The 24,806-nt window shown below is 42.8% G+C and overlaps 1 long non-coding RNA gene across 4 annotated transcripts in view; it reads left to right on the top strand.

The window, feature by feature from the left end:
• The window catches only part of LOC128093947 (uncharacterized), a 48,509-nt gene that overhangs the window by 18,610 nt on the left and 5,093 nt on the right, over positions 1-24,806 (top strand). For 2 of the 4 annotated variants that reach the window (XR_008212804.1, XR_008212803.1), the window contains exons 2-9: positions 1,305-1,470; positions 4,161-4,336; positions 4,454-4,511; positions 5,670-5,791; positions 8,047-8,179; positions 8,396-8,463; positions 16,967-17,136; positions 19,954-20,061. This is a non-coding gene — a long non-coding RNA (uncharacterized LOC128093947). Of the gene's footprint in view, positions 1-1,304; positions 1,471-4,160; positions 4,337-4,453; positions 4,512-5,669; positions 5,792-8,046; positions 8,180-8,395; positions 8,464-16,966; positions 17,137-18,885; positions 18,991-19,953; positions 20,062-24,806 lie in introns of all 4 variants that reach the window. The other 2 variants (XR_008212806.1, XR_008212805.1) reach the window with 2 other exon arrangements.

The raw sequence follows: 24,806 nt of genomic DNA, 5'->3' as shown, positions 1-24,806 counted from the left end.
TCTGCTGAAATAAAGAAATAGCTATTCAGTGTAATATAACAGCAAAGCTTCCATTTAACTTTCTGAATCAAACTCGCAGTCTTAGGGGAATAATCTTTTCAGAGCTCTTTGATGTACTAAGCTTCACATATGTTATTTAAGATTATTTTGTCTTACGATACAACAAAAATTGAAAGTGTGCTTCTTCTCTGTCTATAGACTAAAGAGGTAGATTTTTTTTCCAAGCTCACTTTTGCTCATCATTTCAAGGCAGAAGTCCTTTTTAATCTAATGGTCAGTATCATCTATGTGCAGGAGCTCACCAATTGGGGACGGTGAACCTATCATTTGGATATAAAAGATTTACCTTTAAATCTTCCCAAACCTCTAGCATATAATTGGAGGAAATTAGCTAGCTTAAAGTCTGGGCTTCTGCTCTCTAAGGGAATAAGATGTGAAAGACGAAGAAAGATTAACTTATACAGATTTGATTTTAAAGTCACAGTTTAACAGAACCTGGATAAGCAGTGACATGCCACAGAATTTTAGAGGTTGAGAGAAATAGGTAAAATGCAAATTGTCATCTAGTCAACTTGAAGTGCCATGACAAATAAATGCAACTGTAAATAAAGAGAGGTATTCGGCAGCAGTAGTTACCCACTGAAACACATGCTATAAAACATATTTTCCAAATAGTAAAATTGATATTAGATTTACTATTGAGACAAAGGAATGCAAGCATTCTGTACACTGTAGTTTGTTTTCATAAAGCATCTCTCACATTTTACTTAAGTTATTGTATTTTTTAATCAACAGAGGTAGAAACAGCAGGCGTGCTCTAAACATAAGGATTTGCTTCATGAAACATGAGTTCATTCACATAATAAACTCAAAGTAAGATTCAGACTAACTTATCACATCTCAGTTGGTGCTCATGTGAAACCACAAATCTTTAGCCTTTCAGCATTTGAAAGTGGAAAAGAGTGCCATTAAAATTCAAACAAGTTTGGAAATAGCCATACCTGGACTCACTGAAATTGAGGTAAGCTGCAGTTCCTGTTTGGTTTCATGATGAAACTTTGAGGTTAAAGAGCTGATGATGAATAGAACTTAGCTTAGGCCAGATGGAACTGGAAGATGTTTTTGGAATGTATTTGCCTTATTTTTCATTTCTTGAAATTCATCTGGAGATGAAGAGAAGAATGGTAGATGAACAGAACTTCCAGTGATGTGTGTGGAAAAAGCTGAAGAGGAACAACAGGAGAGAAAGTCCTTGTCTTTGAGTTGGTAAACACACATGTCATTTTTTGTTTCTGAGATACTAGGGCTTGAACCCAGGACTTTGAACATACTAGGTGATCATTCTGCGGTAGAGGAAAACTTCTAGTTCACAGAAGAGTTTTCAGCAAAGAGAACATGGATGAGAAATTATCAGCTAACATCTCAAGGACACTTAATCAGCCAAGGCCCTGTGCTGAACTGTTCATTAAGGTAACTTGTCTTTTCACCCCAGATGCCAGGAAAACATTACTATTTCCACTCTTCATGGGAGGATGCTGAAGCTTTGGGGATGCTATGCAAGTTGCTCAAGGTTACACTCCTTATAGAGATGACCCGATCCAGCATGTTCCATTTTGTCTCCCAGTGCTTGTGTCCAACATGTCTAGTGCTAGACTGCTTGTCAAGAGAAAATGTAGTTATGTCTTTGGCGAAATGAAGTGCTATAGACTATGCATGGGACAGAACTTTCCATTTCTGGATAACTACAGAAAATAGGAAGCATTTTCTGGGGAAAACAAAACAAAACAAACAAACAAACAAAACAGAAGAAAGGTATGTGTGTCTTCTCTCTCATCTTCTGGTCCCTCAGGTCAGAAGGAAGGGGCTCCACAGTCCCTAATCTTCTCTAATCTTCCACCTGGCAAGTTGGACTAGATATATGATGACACACGTACACACACACACACAGAGAGAGAGAGAGAGAGCGGGGGGGGGGGGGGGGGGGGAGGGATTGAGAGACAGAATGGAATTTAAAGAACAAGTCTTGCCAAGATATTGTCTTGGAAGCAAAGATCAAAAAAAGAGAATGAGAAGTTGCTGTCTGAGCAATGGTTAACAGAGACTCTGGCTACACACTCTGGAGACAGTCAGCAGAAAAATGTGACTAGGGAAATTTTGAAGAAGCAAGAAGGCAGGCCTGAGGGGAAAAGAGAAAGAGAGAGAGAGAGAGAGAGAGAGAGAGAGAGAGAGAGAGAGAGAGAGAGAGAGAGAGAGAGAGAGAGAGGGAGGGAGGGAGGGAGGGAGGAGGGAGGGGGGGGGAGGGAGGGGGGGGGAGGGAGGGAGGGAGGGAAGGAAGGAAGGAAGGAAGGAAGGAAGGAAGGAAGGAAGGAAGGAAGGAAGGAAGGGAATTTGAAGGCACTCTGAGATTTTGGCACTGCCTTGAAAGACTCACAAAGAAAGCTGCACTTTTTTTTTTTTTGCTTTTTCCTATTGAATTCTAAGCTAAAGATTTCCCAGTGTAAAGAATTTTCATGCCTTGTGTTGCATAGATTGCAGCACAAAGCTGGTCTACCAAATCTGCTCTAGGAAATGCTTTGTACTGTACAGTAATACATGAAGTGTTCTTATATCTCTTATGGCCCATACCATTTATCTCTTTTAATGTTACATTGAATTTGCAAGGTGTATGCAATTATCTCTGCTTTGGAGAGGGCTCAGAGAGTTTACATGGCCTGTCCTCCAAGAAAGAGCCTAAATCACCGAAGAATCCTTCCCAGTCTTTCTCCTGAACACCGCACTGTTTTCCTCACACAACGTGAGAGGCACAACTTCAACCTGAAAATGATGCCACAGAACAACTGGTTTAGGTTAACGTCATGACCGTGCACGCTGTTAGCAAAATGCTGTGCTAGGCTGAAGTTTGGTCTCGATAGGAAATCTGCCTGCTGTCTTGCAGGTGGTGTTTGGTCTGCACAGCTCGGCCGAAACTGTTCACGTCGATTAAGCACACTTCCACCCACTGGGATGGGAGATGAAATGAGAGGGGATGAACATAAGAAAATAAAGTGGAACTATACAAAGAGGTTCGCACACCTCCTGTGTCTCTACCTGACTGTTTCTAGGGACCTTAGTGTTGATGAAAAGACTGAATTAACACTCCAAAACTGTTCTCTGCCAATTGAGAAAAGTTCAAGATTCCTTAAAAAGCAAGCAAAGCCTCTATCTGGAAAGGGGTAACAGCATTTGGGACCAATTACCTGGATTAGGAGGCCGCAGAGATCTGTTTACACTTTGTAGCCCAGGGCCCTTTGGCGCTGGTCCACAAGCTGGAGAGTGTAAAGGGCAGGAATTTCAGCCTAACGTTGACTTCCCTCTTGACCTGTGTGTCTGAACCAGAGAAAAGCAGGTAGAGGCCCTGATGTCACTTGCCTGAGATGTCCAGCAAGTCGGACACAGAACATTGTCTTCCAGCGAAAGGAGTTGACACGGAGGTCCCCTGTAGTGAAGACATGGGTTTTCATCACTTAGTCAAAGTCTGACTGCGAGTGTTGTGTCAGGGTGTGGCTTTTCAGCTTGATGCTCCTCAAAAATGATTTTTTGCAAAAGAAATTAGGAGTAATGGTACCCTGACATCTTTTGCTTAATTGCTACAACACTTTGATTTAACTTTGTTTTTGAATACCTTACAGGTTAGCCAGTGGCCAAGGGTAGATAGTGAGGTGATTACCAGTGCCATTGAGAGTGTGCTTAGAATAAGATGGTGGCAAACACAGAGATTTTAATTATTATCATCATTATTACTGTTATTATCAGAGACAAGGTCTCATTATGGGGCCCTGGCTGGCCTGGATCTTGCGATGTAGACCAGGTAGACTTTGAACTCACAGAGATCTGTCTGACTCTGCCTCCCAAGTGCTTAGACTGAAGGTGAGCACTACTGTGCTTAGCAAATACAGACATCTTGACCAAAATAGAATCGTCTAGAACATTGGGTCTCAATTCTGAAGTTGACAAAGGTTTAAACTACATGAGATTAAGATGCAGGTTCCTCCCTCTTCAGAGGACAAAATGTACTCATTTTTCAGAACTTTGGTAATTTCAAAATTGTTTGAAGGTACTTAGCTTTCCTTAATGTAATCCTGAGGCTAGTGGCTTGACCTTGCTTGTTGAAATGTTCACAGAAGTGAAGAAGCATGAAGAATGAAAAATATCCCTCCCAGAAGAGCTTGCTGCCAGCTGTAGTGGGGTTGAGGAGACAGGCCCAGTTTCTCCTGTGATGAGAATGTCTGTGTGCATGATTTTAAGCCAGATCACCCCAAATACCACTGGTAGACTGATAAATTGGAAATAACCACAGGTAGGAGCTGGGTTCTTCCTTATAAAGTTCTCACTCCATTTTTCTTAAGAACCCCCCCCCTTTTTTTTTAAAAGCAGTAGCTTTTCTGATATTTTAAAATTTTATTTTGTGTTCCAGGCATGGTGGTGCACACCTTCAATCCCAGCATTCAAGAGGCAGAGACAGGCGGATCTCTGTGAGTTCACAGCCTGTCTTGTCTACCCACCAAGTTCCAGGCTAGCCATTGCAACATAGTGTGACTCTGTCTGGAATATTATGTGTGTGTGAGAGAGAGAGGGGGAGGGAGGAGAGAGGAGAGAGGGAGAGAAAGAACCATAGGGCGCATGGGGAAGTTAGAGAAAAACTTGGGGTAGGTTCTCTCTTGGGGTAGGTTCTCACTTTCTACCTCATTGAATCAGGGTCTCTCTTGTTTCTGTACTGCATTTGTATACTACTGGCCTGATGTCTGAGTGAATGTCCTTCCTCTGTTGCCCATCTCCCTCTAAGAGTGCTTGGAGTACAGGTGGGTGCACACAGCTTTTTACACAGTAATTGAAATTTGTTAAGCTTGCTAGAAATTTTACCTGCTGAACCACCTCCCCAGTCCTCTAAAATCCTTTGGAAGGACTCAGATGAGGAACTGGAGAGATAGTTTAGCAATGAAGAGAGCTTCTTTTCTCTGTTAGGTAGCCCACGTTTAGTTCCCAGCACCCATGTGGAGGGGTAGCTCACAACTCCCTGTAACTCCAGCTCCAGGAGTGGTCTCCAACGCCTTTGATCTCCGCAGGCACTTGCACACATGTGCACACAGCCTCACACAGACACATGCATGTGCATAATTCATAAAAACAAACACTGAGATGAAGAACTTAGATTGAACCTGGGATGTGGACTCTTAGAGACATTTTGATCCCGTCCTTCAGTGACACTGAAGGAAACGATACTGCTCCAGCCCTTCATACTTTAACATCCATCTGGTTACAAAACCCCAACTTCTTCCACGGTGGGTTTTTCTGATCCTGGCTTATCTCAACATTTTACCATTCTCTACAATGTCAGAACCCCTGACATTCACAATTAGCTTCCAAATTAACTTAGAAATGATAGTAAGCTCTCAGCTAAATGATAGGGTGGCCACTGGGGACCAGACCAATTTCCTAGAATAAGGTTAGGACCAAGTTGCTGTGTGGTGATGCTAAGGTGGATCCTGTCGAAGTGCCTACTCTGATGTGAGCAGGAATTCTGTGTGACACTAGAGATAACATCTACAGTTCTACACGGTTACTTGGCATGCTGATATTCCTTTACCTGTGAAACAGACAGTCTTTAAATAATGTTTTTGTTTGAATTTAAGGTTCTATAACAGAATCAAGAAGGTGTGGACACCTACCTGTGGGCTGAGGCTTGGGAGACATTGTTTCAGGTTCCTGCTGAAGCCAGAGTTCTGGAGACAGACAGCCATTCAAGGAAATGAAGGTAGATTTGGTGAATTGCAGATTCCAAGCAGGTAACATACATGTGTGAAGGCCTGGACCGCAGCCACTAGAGAGACAGAGGGGAAGGGTCACTCCTACAGCCACCAGTGTTAGAAACGTTTGTTCTTTGATGGCTTTGGTTGTGTATGGGAGCAGAAATCACACTGGGCTGGAGTCTGTCCTCAGAGGCATCAGAGCTGTTTTTCCCTAGGAGAAAATTGTCAATACTTAAAAATAACAGGCACACTTCTGAACCCACGGTTTTTGTTTTACTGGCTCCGTTTCCTAGCTCCCCACAGGACCAGGCCTATGGCTTTCTGGAATTGGCTTGGGTTGCCAGAGTATCTTAAGAGGTCTCTTGAAACAAACAAAATACTCAGAACTTCTGTGACCGTCACAGACAGCGTCTGTCCTGTTACTGGCTTTAAACAGAGCCCCTCATGGGAAAGAACCCCTACATCCTGGAGTCAGATGCCAATCATCTTGGGCATGTACAGGGGATTTAATGCTTTTAAGAGTGTTTCATGTTTATCCCCATTAAATTTCAGTTTGCTTTGGATTTTTGGGAGCTTCTAGAATCTATCACTCTCATCTTTTGTTGCTTTACAGACCGACTAACACTAATCCCCCTGCCCCCATAGTTTTGCTCAATTCCTAAACTAAATTTTGGGCATATCAGGGTTTCTGGAGTTTGCAGGGTTTTTATGGTAAAAATGAGTGCATGTTGACTCTGTCAGCTCTTAAGGAGTGGTTAACAGAATAGTCTCCAAAGTGAGATTTGCTTGGATTTAAATCCTGGGCCTGCCAATACGCCATGCCTGCTGGCATCTTAATTTATGTGTGACTCAGTTTCTCCATTTGTAAAATGGAGATACTGGTAGAACTACTTTATGCACTTATTTTAATAATTAAATAAATTAACATATACAAAGCACTTACGTTAGTGCCTGGGACATGATGTGCATTATTTACTATAAAGATAAGATAAATTGAGACTGAATCCTAAGAATGAGGGCAATGTCTTGTTTATAACTATCTTCTGAAAGATAAAGAAATGTATTTGTTGTCAATATTCTGAGTTTTTGAATGAATAATTTCCATAGTGGTAGCAGCAGGTTATGGTGATACTTTATTGAGACCTGGAGGTTTGGGTTTAGAACCAATGAGAAGACAGAACAGAAAGGCAATAAAAAGACAGGACACAGGAAGAAGGTCTCTTGCTCAGGGGAAGGACAGCAGCGAGTGGTAAGATAAGGTGGTCTTAGCTCTTGGCTACTGCTTGATCTCTGGGCTTTTAACTCTTTATTTGGCTCCATTTTTCTTATTTAATAAGACCGTTTAGAATTACATCTACAGCAGGTAATCTAATCAGCTTTGTAGTTTCTAATGCTAACAGATATTCAATATGTTATTCAATCAATCAATCAATCAATCAATCAATTTTGGGCTAGAGAGAAGACTCAGCAGTTAATGGTGTATACTCCCAGGCCTGATGATCTCAGTTTGCTCCCTGGGACCAACATGGTGGAAGGAGGAAACAGACTTCCATGGGTTGTTTTTGGAGCACCACACATGTACTGTGGCTCATGCGCATGGATACACTCACACATAAAAGAAAAAAAGAAAAAAAACCCTAATAATAAAGAGGTGATCTTGAGCCGGCCATGGTGGTGCATGCCTTTAATCCTAGCACTCGGGAGGCAGAGGCAGGAGGATCTCTGTGAGTTTGAGGCTAGCCTAGTCTACAAAGGAAGTTCCAGGACAGGACTCTGTTACACAGAGAAACCCTGTTTTTTTTTTAAAAAAAAAAAAAAAAAAACGAAAACAAAACAAAACAAAAAAAGAGGTAATCTTGGCCATGGAAAGAGAAGCATGTATGTTGAATATTGGGCCCCTCCATGGTGATTTTTTTTTTTTTTTTTTTTTTTTTTGCTATGGGAGAACACCAGTAGGGTCTTGTACATGCTAGACAAGTATTTTGCCATTGAGCTACATTCCCAGCCCCAAACCAAGTATCTTTACCAAGGCCAAACTATTGTGTCTCTACTCGGCTGAGGAAACCAGAGAAGTCCTGCATGCAAGTCCAGTCTGAATTCAGAGAATGTATTCTGCTCAGGCTGTGCCTTTAGTAGGCTGCGCAAAAAAAATGTGAGGTATTTTTAACATGAAAAGGACCTGAACAAGAATGCTAGAATTTCTGAACAAGAAAAAGTCTTTTGTAGATCTTTATTTTGCTTAAATTTTGTACATTTCTAGGCCATAGGAAGACGCACTTAAAAATACGTGCTTGGAAGAAAACTGTCGAAAGTGTCATCTTCCGCGTGGGCGTCTCTGCGCCGTCCTTCCCTTCTGTAAACACCAACTGAAGCTGCGACCTGGGAGTTCCTGAGTAAGTCCACGGCAGCACAATTCTCTCATCCCTTTCACAGCTGTGTGTTAAATCAACTTCTCATCATGCTAGGAGTGTCAGTCTTTTAGAGACATCTTTTCACAGGCAGCTCTCTTTGAATTCCCTTCCTTGCGAATTTAGACAGGTTGGGTATTTCTATGTTACTACAGTGGAGCTCAAAGAGTGAAACTCCTTTGTTTTGTACGTGTTCAATAGGTACCCTCCGACGAACTCACCTGCTGCCCGGTATGGGAGGAGCTTTTCTGTGGAAGCAGAGGCCACAGGTAACATGATACGCAGTTGTTGTGTGTGTAACGTGCTAATACTTTTGACAGCAACCATCTGAAAGGGGTGTAGCAAGTCACTTGGAATTTGTACACAGACGGCCCTATCCATTACACTCACCCGTATCATACCCATAATCTCCAAGGGCAGAGATGCGATTACAGTGGGCAGGCCAAGATCTTCTGCGCTTCCATACCCACAGCTCCCACTGACTGTGCTGGGGAGGGACATCAATGGGAGTTTTCAGCGGCATAAATTTCGTCCGGTTCGGTCGTGACCACAGCAGGCCCAGCTAAACAGAGGGACCTGGCTGTGTGTTAGAAAGGCTGAAGAAGAACAAAAAGGCTGCCAGTTTTCAGAAGAAATTTTATCCCCGGAGCATTAAGAACTGTAGCTGGAGACTCACCACCCTCTATTCTTGTCCCACCACCTGTGGACCCCAGGCTGGGTCCGGAAGCAGCTGAAACTGAGTCATATTTTTAAAAAATGATGTGTTCTTGACTCTGAAAAAAGTACAATGGGTTAATTTGAAAAAAAAAAATGAATAATTCAACATAGAATCTTGGGATTTTTTGCATAGTTTCCTGTATGAAAGCATTGCTTTATTGTTGTTAAGGGAAACTGGTACATGTAATTCCCTGCGAGCTCTCTGCATAGATGCAGCCATGTATCTCTTTCTTTTTTTTCTTTTTCTTTTTTCTTTTTTTTTGAGACAGGGTTTCTCTGTGTAGCTTTAGAGCCTATCCTGGATCTCACTCTGTAGACCAGGCTGGCCTCGAACTCGCAGAGATCTGCCTGCCTCTGCCTCCCGAGTGCTGGGATTAAAGGCGTGCGCCACCACTGCCCAGCGCCATGTATTTCTTTTAAAGAAGAAAGCAACAGCTCAAATTAGCATGTTTGCAGAAGGCACTTTCAGTGTGTGTGAGTGTGTATGTGTGTGTGTGTGTGTGTGTGTGTGTGTGTGTGTGTGTGTGTGTGGAGAGAGAGAGAGAGAGAGAGAGAGAGAGAGAGAGAGAGAGAGAGAGAGAAAGATTGATGATTGTAATGTGGCAATTTCTATTTGTATAATAACGTCAGCAGAAATAGAACAACATGGACCAGTATGATGGTTCAGCAAGTTAAGCCACCACACCTAATGACAGGGGTTCTGTCCCCAGGACCCACATGGTGGAAGGAGAGACTCCTCCTGCCCATTGCCCTCTGACCTTCCCCTGCATGTGTTTGGAAAGAGTGCTCCTCACATCCCACACTCACAAAATAAATAAATAAGATGTGCCTAAATTTTTTTTTTAAAGAAAAAGCAGGCTTACTATGACCATAAATTCAGGATATCAATCAATCTCTAAATGGGAGATAAAGTTGATGTCCGTATATCCAAATCTAAGACTCCCCATGTAATGCTAACAAATGCCAAGGTCACAGCCTACACACGTGACACTAGGTTTGTTATTTACATGTTATCAACCGTGTAGAACAATATTAAGGCAGAAATCTGTATTCTACCTCTCACCTCACGTCTCTCCATGTTTACTTAGACTCTCAAGTTCTGCCCGATTTTGTGTACATCCAGCCTAAGAGAAATCCTTGAGAAAAACAAGGTACCCCCTCCCTTTTTTGTTCACATTTTGCCCCCAGTTTTTGGTGTCCCTTCCTTCTCCCCTGCATGTGATATCACAGGAGTGCATGAGCTGCATCAAATTGATTTAGGACACCAAGCATTTTCTTAAAAATTAAATTCTCCGTGAAAAAACGTAACAGGACCAGCCTCATCCAAAAAGCATTATGGGAAAAATGCCAAAGGTTGAGCTCGAATGAAGGCCGAAAGCTTTGTGTCAGGGAGGAGGGGAAAAGGATCAGACAAGAGAAACGAAAGGAAAAGCAGGGCAGCAGGGGAGGCATGGTGGAGAGGAGGGACCAAAATTAGAACAAGAGGCGCTGTTTATTAATAACCTTACTGACCCACAGGCCCCTGACACAAAATACATTAAGGATTCTTGGGACACTCTGACCTGTCACTCACAGGACGAGCCAATGAAATGGTGCTAGAGACAGCAAACGTTCTGACAACAGATGAAGAAGGAAAGATAAATCAGAATAAGGAGAGACATAGAGTCAGAGCAATACAAAAACCCTTGTGGTGGTCCATGGTCCCCTTTCATCCTTTCCAGCACCCACTCCAGGCTGTTTCCTTCTGCTGAAACTCCAGACAAGTCAGGAAGAGCAAGTTACTGTTCTCTGGGTAGCCAGAAGAATATGCATCCAGGGGGAGAATATTTAGAAATGATAGAAACCATGATGAAGTAACCCCAAGTACCTCTGCTCCTGCCTCTGTGATGTAGTTATTGCTAACATGTTGGTATATACATCCTGACCTTTTCCATCTGATTTTTTTCTGTCTTCTTAAGACAAGGTCTCATGTAAGCCAGGTTGGCCTTGAACTCACTCCATGACTGGGAGTGACCTTGAACTTCCTGATCCTCCTGCCTCCACTTCCCAAACACTAGGATTACCAGTATGTATCAACCACATCTAGTTTCCTTTTTATAAAAGTAAATTTGCATGTTTTTAAAAATTGACATTTAGGCTGTTCTATATAGTCCATTGATCTATAAATGCTTTTCCTTTTTGTAAGCTGTAATAAATATTTGCACATAGTGATAATACTATTTTAAGCATGTTTTATATCATCATTATATCTTTACATGTAGGTCCTGGAATTCTTTGGTCTAGGTAGTTATGCCATTTGGTTGTGATGCTGGGACTAGATCCAGGGATTTATGGATGCTAGGAAAGCGTCCTGTCACTGGGCTACATCCCAGCCCTATCATGGCATTTGTAATTGCTGCTTTTGTAAAACCTTGTATCTCTATTTTTCTGGATACATTGCTATAGGTGAGACTCTTGGGTGGAAGCCTGTTTGCCTGGCTGCTTGCCTTCCTTCCTTCCTTCCTTCCTTCCTTCCTTCCTTCCTTCCTTCCTTCCTTCCTTCCTTCCTTCCTTCCCTCCTATTTGCAGAGATGCCCTCGAATGTTCATATGCCTTCTTACTGTTTCACACTTAATGGGATTGCAGATCTTTTTAAAGACAGTCTCAAAGTGTAGCCCAGGTTGGCTTGGAATCAGTAGATAGCCCAGGCTGGCCTTGAACTTTCAGCAACCCTCTTCCATCAGTCTCATGTTACCAGAGTTACAGCCGTGTACTGCCACACCCAGCTTCCTTTGCCTTTCTTAGTGATCCTGCCTTGTTTTTATGAACAGAGTGTGATTATGTGCTCTGAAGCTTTTACTTAACTTGTGCCTGCCAGTTCTATGGTGATTTTAAATTACACATTTAAAATAAATTAAAGGAAAAAAATGTTAAAAAAAAATAAAAAAATGCAATATTGGGTTTATTATTAATATGTAACATTAATATGTAATCCCAGGGCTCAGGAAGCTGAGTTAGGAAGATTGCTCAGGGTTCAAGGCCAGCCTGGCAGACAGTCAGTTCCAGGTCTCAAAAAATCAATAAATCAATCATTTCAATCACTCAATCTTAAATTTATTAGCCCTGTCGTAGAATATTATTTTAAGATGTGTTACATTTGTTTATGCTGTGGAATATTTGTTTCAGTGATGCAAACTTGTGTTGCATTCTTTTATGTTGCATTTGTTTAACTCTGTGAAGCTGTGTTACTGTGCCTGTCTAAAACACCTGATTGGTCTAATAAAGAACTGAATGGCCAATAGCGAGGTAGGAGAAAGGATAGGCAGGGCTGGCAGGCAGAGAGAATAAATAGAAGGAGAAATCTGGGAGAGAGATCAAGGAGCGAGAGAAGAAGGAGGACTCCAGGGGTCAGCCACCCAGTCACCCAGCCACCCAGCTACACAGCCAGCCATGGAGTAAGAAGTAAAAAGTATACAGAAATAGAGAAAGGTAAAAGCCCAGAGGCAAAAGATAGATGAGATACTTTTAGTTAAGAAGAGCTGGCTAGAAATAAGCCAAGCTAAGACCTGGCACTTCTAAGTAATAATAAGCCTCCACCTCCGTGTGGGTATTTATTTTGTAGGTTGGTGGCAGGGCCCCCAAAAGAACAAAGAGCCAAAAAGTAAAAAACAACCAACAACATACCCCTCACTATCTGATATTGGGGACACTGTTCTGTCTAAGCTTTTAGCTGTTGATACGTCTACGCACATCTGTGAATGCAGATGTCACCTGCTCCCTGCTCTTCTCTCTCCTCTGCTTCTGGGATTGACTAGGCCTGTGTGTGTCTCAGGGTGAGGTCTTGTGAACCTGCTTTTTCTTCTAGTGCTTTTATAATGGCACTTAAAAAAAAACACCTTGGAGACCATTTAAGTCTCTCAGTCTGTTTTGGTCCTTGTGGTAAGAATTCATTTGATAAAACTACTTCTCTATACTGATCTAGGAGCTGTCTGCTAATAGCCCTCTTCCTATGTCTCCATATTTTATTTCGTTATCTTTTCATCTTCCCTTTCCCCCATCCTTTCCCCTTTTGTCATTTTAAGTGTCCTTCCCTATCTGGTAAGCTCTCCCTCACTGAGGAGTTCCCTGAGAATCATGCCCTCACTGAACTCTCCAGGTGGTGGTGGCACACCCTTTTAATCCCAGCACTCGGGAGGCAGAGGCAGGTGGATCTCTGAGTTGGAGGCCAGCCTGGGCTACAGAGTGAGTTCCAGGACAGCCAGGGCTGTTACACAGAGAAACCCTATCTCGAAAAACAAAACAAAACAACAACAACAAAAAGACATCTTTAAATTCGAACTGTGAGAGGATGCGTTTGTACATTAATGGTTTGGAATCTAAGGTTTCTAATTCTGAGTTATCTCATGCATTCTCATTTATCTTTTCATGTGTCCTTCTTTACATTTGGACTTTCTTCTTCTTCAACGTTCTCACGCTCATTGCTTTTCTGCATGTAAATTTTCTATGATATTTTATTACTGTTTTCTGGGGAAAGTTATTGTTTGTACGTTTTCTGTTGTGTTTGAAACTTGACTGGTTTCTTCATTTTGGTTCTTTTTGAGTTCTACAGACAGATAATATTATCGCCCATAGACAATGAGTTTTCTGTGCCCCATACTCCCTAAAAAGTGCAATTTCTATATATTTTTTTTCTGTTTTACTTCAAGGCAAGAACCTCTATGTTATTCCAAGTATTCCTCATTGGTAGTGTCTCTAACATTTTGCTAGCAAGAGTGTAGACCCCAACACATTATGCTTTTGGTAAGCTCTTGTGTTTGGATCCCCCCACCCTATTTAACTTTAAATCTCCCTTCCTGAGCCTTCTGTTCGTTGGCTGTCACATTGGATGCCTCCCGGGCCATTTTTTTCCAAATATTGAATAAGTGTGACCCTTTTTATACCGGAGTGTTGTCTCTGTATGCAGACACCTCCTGCATATATCACTGATTCTTCTTTTCGTGCCTAAATACCCATTGTTCCCTGGTAGTAGAGCCTCGCCTTTAATTCTCAGGCCGTGAAGATCTGAGCTGCCCTTGTTTTATTTCATGTGAAACCACCAGGCTATTTTCTGCCAACTGAAAAGTTAGTGTCTTGCATAAGATTTTATATTTTCACATTTTAAGGAAATGCTAAACTATTTTCTCACATGGAAATTATCATTTCATTTGAATTTGCTGACTTTTTGCCAGTGGGAAGTAAAAATAACCCAGAGTTCTGCATATGCCATGCAAAAAGAATTGGTTCCACGAAACAATAAGCGAGAAGAGACGCAGGAGGAAAAGAGAAGACTCCTACACCAACAGTTGCTAATGAAGCTTGGGGTACCTGGGTTGAGGCAGGCTGGCAGACGCCTCTGGAGCCGGCGAGGACTAATGATGGTGGGGCCTTGAGCATGTCACCGTGTCACCCTCCGCCTGCATGTCTTCACCTACAAATTGTGAGATAATGCAAGAATTAGCGACAACTCCCATTAAGCGTTTAGTTTGACACATGTCACCCAGCACGCACTCACTATGGTTACTATTAGGACTATTAGATTCGAAGGCAGGTAGGTACGTGGATGCTGTGTCAGAAAATGGAACATAAAGACCCTTCTCTTCCTAGAGCCGATCCCACTTACGCTGAAGGATTTTAGGATTTAGGTAACAGGAAGAGACGTAGTGGGGTTGGACTTAAACTTCGGCCCACCACAGGAGGAACTTAGTTTTGCTTCCCCTCTTCCGCCTGTCAGTTTTCCCTGAGCCTGACTTGCTGTCCTACGCTGCTGGAGCAAGTCCTTTGCACGTGGAGACCGTGTTTTTTTTCCTGATAAAGTGGTATATTAAATCACTGTGCCCAGGTGCCTGTCCTTTAAGAAACTTGTCAGCACTTCTTAATTTCTCCAATTTGTTAGCCTCGGGAAGCATCCCTGTTAGGGTGAAACTTAAATATTAGGGAGGAAGGATACGAACAACTTTCTTCTATCTTTCCTCGCGTGTTGAAATCTATTTTTTTTAATGTGGTGGGAGGTAACTGCATTATTATTGTTTAAAATCAATTATCCTTTACTCTACAGTTTACCTTGTTTATTTTATCTGTCCTCCTTTCCCAGAGGGGTAGACTCGAGGCCCCCATTTGGTTTTTATTAGTGTAATCAGTTAATAGCTGTTCTATAATGCTTTACTTATTGTGTTAATTTTCTGTAGTTATGTCCAGAGGCAGCTTCCTGGAAGACCACATTAAAAAAACAACAATAACAATAACCCCCCCCCCAAAAAAACACCCCTAACTTCTTTAATGGGTTTGGTTACCACTTATAGCTCCAGCTCAAGTTATTGAGCACCATTGGTCTACAAGGGTATTGAAAATACATATAGACTGTAGCTAGTATTTTCAATGTGTATCTGTGATCAACTTAAATGTTCTAGGAGCATGACAGAGCTAATGTCTGCGGTGACATCAGTGCATCACATCAGCTCCTTGGACTCATTCAGCTATATGCATATGGGTCTCATTTCTGGGGCCCAGGACACCACTGTCCACTGCTGTTAGAAGTTTTCGTGGGAATGGCCCCTGTGTGAGTGTTGATATTTACAGGACTAGTCCTCAAGTGTAAATGGAGCTTCAAAGCAGACCACAGTGACAAATGAACTCACCTGAAGCATAACTCAGGAAATATTTGTCCTGGATGCAATTGATCAGCACCCCTTCCCCTGTTACTTGCATCCTGAATTAGATAAAATCATCTCTGAAGTTAACACCATGGGATCTAGGTCTACCTGAAGTGAGAACTAGCCAGACTGACTCTCTGGATGGCAAGGAGCTCAGATGAGCATATTTGCCGTCTCTGGCTATGGTTGCTCTGTGTAGTGGTCCACGGGGAGGAACCCTTGGCAGGTGATGGTATCTATATCAGATGCTACTTGTTCACACTGTTCAGTCCCTGGAGATGGTTAGGGATTCACACAGAACAAGTCTTCATTAAGTCTTCAAAGTGGTGGTTGGGCAGGCTTTGTGTGACATGCTGGGTACTAAAACTATCCCAGGCTTTATTTTTATTTTGGAACATTTGTGGACACGTAATGAGCTGTTTGGGGGATGGGACTCAAGTCTAAAGGGAGCTTTGTTTTCTGTATACTTTGGATCAAATGTTTACTGCAGCTGCATTTTGTTTGTGACTTGTCACATAATAAAAAATTAAGCACAGGATTTTCCACGTGTGACCTCATGTCACTGCTCAAAAAGTGTTGGGCTTTGGAGCAGTCCAGACTTTGGGTTACAGAGGTCTTTTCTGTTGAAGATAAGGTTGAAGTAAAATTCTTGTTTAAAAATTGTACTGATTAGATATTTGTTAACCTGTCACAAGCTAGTGTCATCGTGGAAGAAGGAACTTCATTTGGAAAAAAAATGCTTCCATCATATTGGCCTGTAGTCAAGTCTGTAGGGCATTTTCTTGATTAATGATTGATGTGGGAGGGCCCAGTTCATTGCGGGCGGGGCCACCTCTAGGCATAGGGTCCTGGGCTGTATAAAACTGAAAGATGAAGGGCTGGAGAGGTGGCTCATCAGTTCAGTGAACTTGCTGCTCTTGCAGAGAACCCAGGTTCAACTTCTATCACTCACATGGTGGCTCAGTCATTTGTAACTCTAGTTCCAGGGCATCCAGTGCCCTCTGCTATCCTCCATAGATACCAGGGACGTACATGGTGTACATAAATACATGCAGGTAAAGCAGCAAGCTAGTAAGCAGCACTCCTCCATGGCCTTTGCTTCAGTTCCTGCCTCTGGGTTCCTGCCTTGAGTTCCTGTTTGGATTTCTCTCAGTGATGGGTTGTCACTGGGACATGTAAACCAAATAAACCTTTTCCTCCCCGAGTTGCTTTTGGTCATGTTGTTTTATCACAGCAATAGAAATCTAACCAAGATAAGAACTATTGTAGGTAATGACTGCAAGAGCAAAAGAGGGGAACATGGGACCACAAATTACAGGGAAGAGCCATAGACCTGGGCAAGTCACTCCTTTCTCAATCTTTTTTTTTCTTCTTTTTTCACATGAAGGCTCTGGAGAAGATTTGCCAAAGAGACTTACTTCTAAGGAAGCCAGCGATCTCATAAGAATGATCAACAGTGTAAATCAAGTAAAAAACCAGCGATCTCATAAGAATGATCAGCAGGGTAAATCATGTCAAAAGATGTAGATGCTCCACACTCTCCAGCATCCAGATCAGGTACAGTATGTAACTGATGCCTGAATGAATTTCTCTGGGGAGAAGTTCTCATGGTTGCTATGGGGATGGGTAGCAGGAAGAGTAAGGATAAGGGAGATACATGCCAAGGTGTGGTTGGCAATGTTATGTGAAGAGGGAAATAAGATCGATCTCTTGCCCTCAAGAGAAGGTAGAAGATGAATGAAATTTTGTGTTCTAATCTACCCAGCACAGCATACCACCTTCAATGGCTCTTTCTGAGTTCTACACACAGTGCTGATGTTTGAGAGCTTTGCATTTAGGTATTGCCCTCAGAGGAAGTAAAGAATAGTGTTGTAAGGGAGAAAAGGGAGCCCATGTGAAATTCAGGAGAAGTACTTTGAGGTATTTCAAGGAAGAGTCTGAGAAACAATCATAAAGTTTAACGAGAAGGAATCTTAACTGTGATACGATTTTCTTCCAAGAAGCAATTTTGGGCACAATATTTCAAGCACTAAGCTACAAACTCAGTGACTAGACCTTGAATGCTTTTATTTGTGTCTTGGGGCTTCTCTTCCTTCAATTGAAAAAAATTATTAAGATGATTCTCCAGAAAGATGAATGGGTACAGCATTGGCTGGCCAGCTCTCATAAAAACTATAGCAGAATAGAATCACTGAGATTAAGAACTAGGTTTAAAACATGGGAAAGTTTAGTAATACCAGTGTTTAAATAAGAAATTTGTAGCATTGATTTGATGAAGAAAAACTTTATCATGGTGTGACTAGAATTTTACTTCCCAGTTGGTGTTGGAGACATTCATGGAAGTGTGTCCTACACAGATGTTGGTAGTCACAGGACCAGTTCTCAAATTAAAACGGAGTTTCAAATCAGAGCATAGGAACAAACTAATTTACTTGAAGGGTAACAAAGGAGGTTCTCACCTAAAAATAAATATGATAAATTGGGCTTTGATGTTAGGTGGCATTTTCTTTTAATTTTTTTTTTTTTTGGTTTTTCGAGACAGGGTTTCTCTGTGTAGCTTTGCGCCTTTCCTGGAACTCACTTGGTAGCCCAGACTGGCCTCAAACTCACAGAGATCCGCCTGGCTCTGCCTCCCGAGTGCTGGGATTAAAGGCGTGCGCCACCACCGCCCGGCTTCTTTTAATGTTTTTAAACCTGAAATCCTTCATAATTCTTGTAAATATGAATGCCAGGCTCTTGATGGTAAAAAATGGGTTTTGTATTTTATTTTACATCCTTAATGTCTAACACCTGTTTCTTGGTATGTAGCAGACCAAGACTACTTTCTTAATATGTGTGTGTGTGTGTGTGTGTGTGTGTGTGTGTGTGTGTGTGTGTGGTGTATGTGCACACGTGTGTGCAGGTGCAGAGGCCAAAGGAGGACACTAGGTCCATGTTCTATCCCTTGAGACAGGTTCTCTCACTGAACGTGGGGCTAGGCTGATGGTCATCAAATCCCATCCATTCTGTCTCTGTCCCCCACAGCACTGGGGCTATAGGTCTTCATGCTTGTGAAGCATGTACTCGTACTCACTGAATTCTATCTCTGGCTTCAAAGTTGTCAATTTTTGATAGAGTTATAACAGAGTATGATGTCTTGCTATGTACACCCTTCTGATAACTGCATGGAATGGCCATTTATGCATAAATAAGGAAGCACTCCAGAGGCAGGCTACATTTGGCCAGTGTGAGGCTAATGCTAAAAATGGGAAACCTTTAACTTGACATAACACTATGAATTTCTTGTTCTCTTTGAACTGTCTGAAGGTATGGCCCTGTGGGTCACAGACACCTGTGACAACAGTTGCCTGGGACACAGGAGTAGCAGCTCTTATCAGATAGCACATCTTCACTGGATGACACCTTTAATAGGTATGAATGGTGAGCCAGGAATACTGGTGCATGCCTGAAATCTAAGCACTAGGAAGGCTGAGGCAAGAGGATTGGGAGATTGAGGTCAGCCTAGGTTACATAGTTTGAGGCTAGTCTGGGCTATACAGTGAGACTCTGTCTTAAAAAATGTGACTGCCTTTATTCTTGGAGTTAGGGTCGGATCCCAGGTCCTAGAAGCCCTAAGAAACCAAGTCTAACTATTCATCCTCAATAGGCCAGTTGAAGAGACAATTTAATAGTGAAATGCACTTATAGGAGATTTGTTCAATGTCACACACTGAACAGATGTGTGGAGAAGAACAAAGCGGCGATATCCCCAGCTCCATCTTTGAGGTCTTGCCATGACATTTAGGCTTAAATAGAAGGCAGGAGGTGTGCATGACAGGTCCTGGTCAAGATGTGGTCCTGCCCATGATCATTATTTTGGCTCTAGTTTCTCCTCTAAGGTGGTCTGCAAAGTAGTTTGAACTATGTGAAGTCTTTTCAGGGAAGACATGCTCCTTGTCTGGTTGATGCCAGGCTATTAGCCTTTTTCTTCTCCCAGCATAGGATTCCTGGAGAATTTTCAGTTACTTGGGATGCGTTGTCTCAAGAGTTTGACAGCCAAAGAAGTGACAAGGCTGTGCTTATAATGTCTTCATTGTACCCCCATCATTAGGTCACACGCTGCACTGATGCACAGGGGCATGCCCTCGTTTGTGGCTCTGGCCTGGCATCAGTGTCCTACTTACCCGTCTTGTCTATGGGACAATGCTGTGTTATTGTTTGAATCTGAAGTGTCCTCCAAAAGCCCACGTTGTAGAGGGCTTGTCCTCCAGCTAATGCGGTTATTGCAAAGTTGTGGGACACTTAAGGGGTGGGGTCTACTGTCAGGAAGCTAGGTCATTTGGAGTTTTGCCGTGGAAGGGGATACTCAGACCCTGCATCTCTCTTTGCTTTTAGATGCTGTATGTGTTTTTCCTCTGCCTCATCTTCCCACCAGGATGTTCTCTGTCGTCGAAAGCCCAAAGCAACAAGATCACATCATGATGGACAGATGCTACTGTCAGTGTAAGCCAGAATAAACATTCTTTCTTCAAAGTTAATTTTCTCAATATCTAAAAAATTTACTTATTTAATTAATTTTTTAGAGTAGTGAAACACTGAGTAACGGGGGCCCTTGCTATCAGAAGACAGTGTCAAGTATGCCCCATTGATTTTAACAAGCTAAAAATCTACACACAAGCTTAATCATTTCTTCCAGCCCAGCATAAAGAGAAAGCATGACCCTAGACGTGGAGTGAATGGAGTGTGCACATTCCTACGAGTTCACTGTGGCTCCAGTGGGGATTGAGCAGGCTCCAAGCACTAAATAACCCTAATGATATCAGGTAGGGGCTCACCGGGGAGCTGTTGGAGAGTTTGTCAGAGCATATTAAAATACAATACATCCCCATAATCCAAAATGGAACATCAGTCCATCTGTCCATACATTCTTTTCTGATATTAAATTAGTCCAGGGGCTTTTCAAAATTACATCATCTACTCAGGCCCCCTTCTTTAGTGAATCAAAATGTGGTGAGAATGGAGGGAAAATCAGAATAATGCACACTGGTGGAAGTTCCATAATTGAAATCATTATTGCTTCAGACACCATTGCTTTAATCAGCGAAATCATAAATCAATGCTTCTCACATGTGAAGGTTGAAAAATAAAGTGATGTTAAACAAATTGGTCCTCTTAAGAGGCATGATGCAATTGGAAACCACTGGAAATGGATAAAAAAGTGCTTTCTGAAGGGATATATCGCTTTAGCATTTTATCTTCCACTTAATTAAAAAAAATATATTACCTGGTCCTTTCTTAGAAATTACATATTGGAGGTCTATAATGGCTGAGCCTTTAACCCATTAAAAAAATTTACTCCCAGGAACAGTTAATATTTGACGTTTAATTGCTTTTACTTGTTGGAGAAGAAAATATGTATCTTTCCTTCCTCTCTTGATTGACTTTTTCAAAAATCACCTTGTGAGCTACGAAGATGGAGAGGAGAAATTGATCTTAAGAAATACTCAGTACAGATACATGTAAATGCATACCCATATAGATAGATACAGCTTCTCCTGGGAGAGGACCTTGTATTTCTCTCTATACAACTGTGTTAGGTAGGTGTTACTATCTCTAGTTAACGGATCTGGTGCAAAGGTCTAGAGAGTCTGTGTGCTTGCACAGGGTTACCCGGGTAGTAAATCATGGGAGTCCTTATTTCTTCCACCATGACCAAGTTGCATGCTTCTAGACATACTTTTTGGTAGGTGTAGAGAGATCAGTGGAACCATTAGCCAGCGCCTGATTCTGGGACTTTTCACCACACCATCTGCAGAAACCTAATTAGGACTTGGGCCATTTCTGCAAGTCCTTCATGGTGATGGACCTAAAGGAGCCACCCAAAGAACTGTGTCACCCATATCAACTTGGAAGAGCTTCCGATCAGAATTTTGGTGTCGATGAGCAGGAAGGCTGGGCTTCTTCTAGAACAATGCCTGTGTAGACTTTGTGTGAATGACCAGGCCTCACATTAGCAGGGTAATGATGTTCAAAGGAGGAAAGAAGCCGTTTGCTTGATTCCCACAAGTCAGAAGGTTTCCATTTCTGCATGGTCTAGCTTTCCTCCTTTTCCAGACAATAAATCCGGCACTGAAGACCAAAGTGCTTTTGCTTTCTCCTCTTTCTCCGTCATCTTCCCACAAAGCCAGGTATTAGTGAAGGCTCTTGAAATGCTGCACAAAGCAACTGCTTCTCCAGATTATTCCTTCGGAGCTCAGGTGAGAGGCCTCATCGGGTTTCACCCTCTGCGGCTTGTGGTCACGTAATCGCAATGCCTCTTCCACCTCTCAGGGAAATGTTTGATTGTTGGTCTCGCCAGGCTCCGTTTCTCCTAGGACTGGTCCTGCTTCCTCGACCTTCTCGTTGTTGACTAACAGTGGGCTTAACTGACTTTCGCGGGGATGATTGCACAGGAGGCCAGGAGGCTCTTCCCTTCTCTGACTTCATTCTGTTCATTCTGCCAGAATTGATAAAGTCAGCAACTGTAGGACAAGGGTGGGGGGTGGGGGAGATGGAGAGAGAGGGAAGGAGGGAGAGAGAGAGCAAGGGAGAGGGAAAGAAGCAGATGGGGATAGGGAGGGGGGAGGAAGGGAAGGAGAGGGAGAAGGGGGAGTACCCTTCAGGCAGAGGCCTGAGAAAGTGGTTGTCAGGATTCTTCTTCCCATCTAAAGCTGCCGTGATCTTCCTGACCCTCCCGCTCCCAGCCCTGGGCTGGAAGTCCAGGCTGGAAAGGCCTCACCTGGGGTTTTGCATGTGGACCTGGGGTGGGAACTGAAGTCCTCACACTTGCTCAGCCACCATTCTTACCCCCTGAGCCACCTCCCCACCCCTGAGCTGTTTCTGAGAGGGGTAGTGCAGTGTTGAGAGAAAGGCCCAGGAAGGGCCCTGGCTTCGGGCCTGAGAATGGGACTCTGTATGATTTACATGCTCATCCCCACAGACAGGAAACACACAAAGGCCAGCACGCACTTTAGAAAAAAGTAGATTTTTTTCCCTTTTTTCTTCCTTGTCATTTTCTATTTTTCTCTCCCCCTGCCTTATTAATACTAACTCTCACTGCTTAATGAAGAGTAGTGACATGGATGTGCCCATATTGCTGTTGTAGGGACCATTGGCAAGACCCAAGAACTGTGCTAACAAACAAATAGATCCCCCGCCTCCTCTCTGTGTCTGTCTCTCACTGTCTCTCTCTTTCTGTCTCTCTGTCTCTCCCCAGGGTTTCTTTGGTCTTAGGCTGGCCTCAAACTGTATGTAGCCAAGGATTATCCTAAACTTTGGATTCTCACGCCTCCACCACTGAGTGCTAGGACTGCGTGAGTGTACTGCCGAGCCCCGTTTGTGCAAGCATAGGGAATGAACCCAAGAGTTCCTGCGTGCTAGACAAGCAGTTTGCAAACTTGAGCTACACCCTGAGCCCTTAAATCTTTAAAAAATGGTTTTGAGACTACCTCTAATCTTATGATAATAAGATTATATACTAATCACGTGAAAAAGCACACAGGAAAGCTTCTGTCCAGGGAAAACAGGCAAACTTGTAAGGGCTTATCTGTAACTAATTAACAAAATGTCCAGTAGCTATGAGCAGCAAGGCTTCAGCATTTAAAGCCTTTCCTCTGGGTGAGATGTAGGCACTGTGTGAATGATCTTCAGTTAAGAGAATCTAATTGATAATCTGCCGGTTAAAGGGAGCCCCAAGAAACAACTCTTAGATTGCAGGTCCAAAGGTCTCTGTGAAGAGAGCGTTGAGACCCACTGGAGACTTTGCTTTTGGACTGGGTCCTAGCACAGTGGTTTTTAAAACTTACTTTGTGTGAGAATATATCTGAAAATATTAATGGAATTTGTGGCCCTTTCCCCCAGAGAAACACATACATCAACAACCTCTTTGGTGAATGTATTTGCTTTAAGATTCATTGATGGTTGGTGGGGGGGGGGGGGTTCAGTTAAAATTCCCTTTTGATTTTGCCAGCAGCGAGGTGTTTTGTTTTGTTTTGGTTTTTTTTGGGGTGTGTGTGTGTGTGTGTGTGTGTGTGTGTGTGTGTGAGAGAGAGAGAGAGAGAGAGAGAGAGAGAGAGAGAGAGAGCAGGGGGAGGGGAGTGTGAGTTTAGTGGGGCCCTTTTCCTAATGCCTCAACCATAGACAGTTTCTTCAGAATGCATTTGACTCTTCCATGGCTGAAGGTTGTAGAGATACTAAATGATGCAGTTTCAGTATTTTTAAATATAGCATGCTTCTGAATTATAATCCCTATTTGTTTATTTGTGTGTCACACACACACAAATGTATGTGCCACTGTGTTCATGTGGTAGTCCGAGGACAACTTTCAGGAGTCAGTTCTCTCCTGTGGGTTCAGACTCAAGGGGTCAAACTCAGATTCTCAAGCTTTGTGGCAAGCACCTGCCCCTGATGGACGATCTCTCTGGCCCATCAGTATTTTGTTGAATAGGATACTGTGTTGACATGGACACTCAGATTTTGATGCATAGTTCAAACCTGCCATCAGGTTTTCAGTAGGAGAGTGACAGAACACCTAGCACACCGTACCGACAATCAGAGGCTGTGCCTGGCAGTAGGATGGACTGACTGGCAGACAAACGCTTATCAGGGTGAGTGGACAGTATTAAGACTCGCTTTTCTTGGCACACCTACAGAAAGGCAGCTTTGTTCAATGCCTGTGCGTAAGAGCATGTGTGTAAGACATAATTAATAGTTTTAGATGACACAAAAAGGGGGCAGATGCCCATGCGTGAGGCTCCAAGAAGGTTCTGAGGCACAGGGCTTTGGAAGCCTGCTGCCAGCCTCTTGGCTCACTTCTCTGGGCCTTTAATGAGATTATTGGCCATCCCACGACTCCATCTCATGAAATAGTTTCATCATCTGGAAGACGGAAATTATTTTTACTATTCTCAGTTTCTGAAATTGGAAAAAAAAAAAACTCAGGTGCAAATCCCTAGAGGCTTTGAGTGCTCTTTCTGTGTCATGTGTAGAGGTCACTGGGCGGTTGTCGTCTGCCCCAGAAATGCCCCCCCCCAGCAGTGCTCTCTGCCTATATTATAGAAGATGGCAAAAATATGAGCATTCATGCATCTGGTCAATTCCACAATGCTCCCCCAACAGGGGAAATTCCTTCCCCATTCAGCTGCTGCACAGTTATGCCCCGGAGCCCAGGACGGACATGCCTTGTAACTTTTTAACCTAGTTAGTGTAAC

This window comes from Peromyscus californicus, unplaced genomic scaffold (genome assembly GCF_007827085.1).
Source record: "Peromyscus californicus insignis strain IS unplaced genomic scaffold, ASM782708v3 Scaffold_4__1_contigs__length_199733344, whole genome shotgun sequence".
NCBI lineage: Eukaryota > Metazoa > Chordata > Mammalia > Rodentia > Cricetidae > Peromyscus > Peromyscus californicus.
This window is presented reverse-complemented; position numbering and strand designations above follow the sequence as displayed.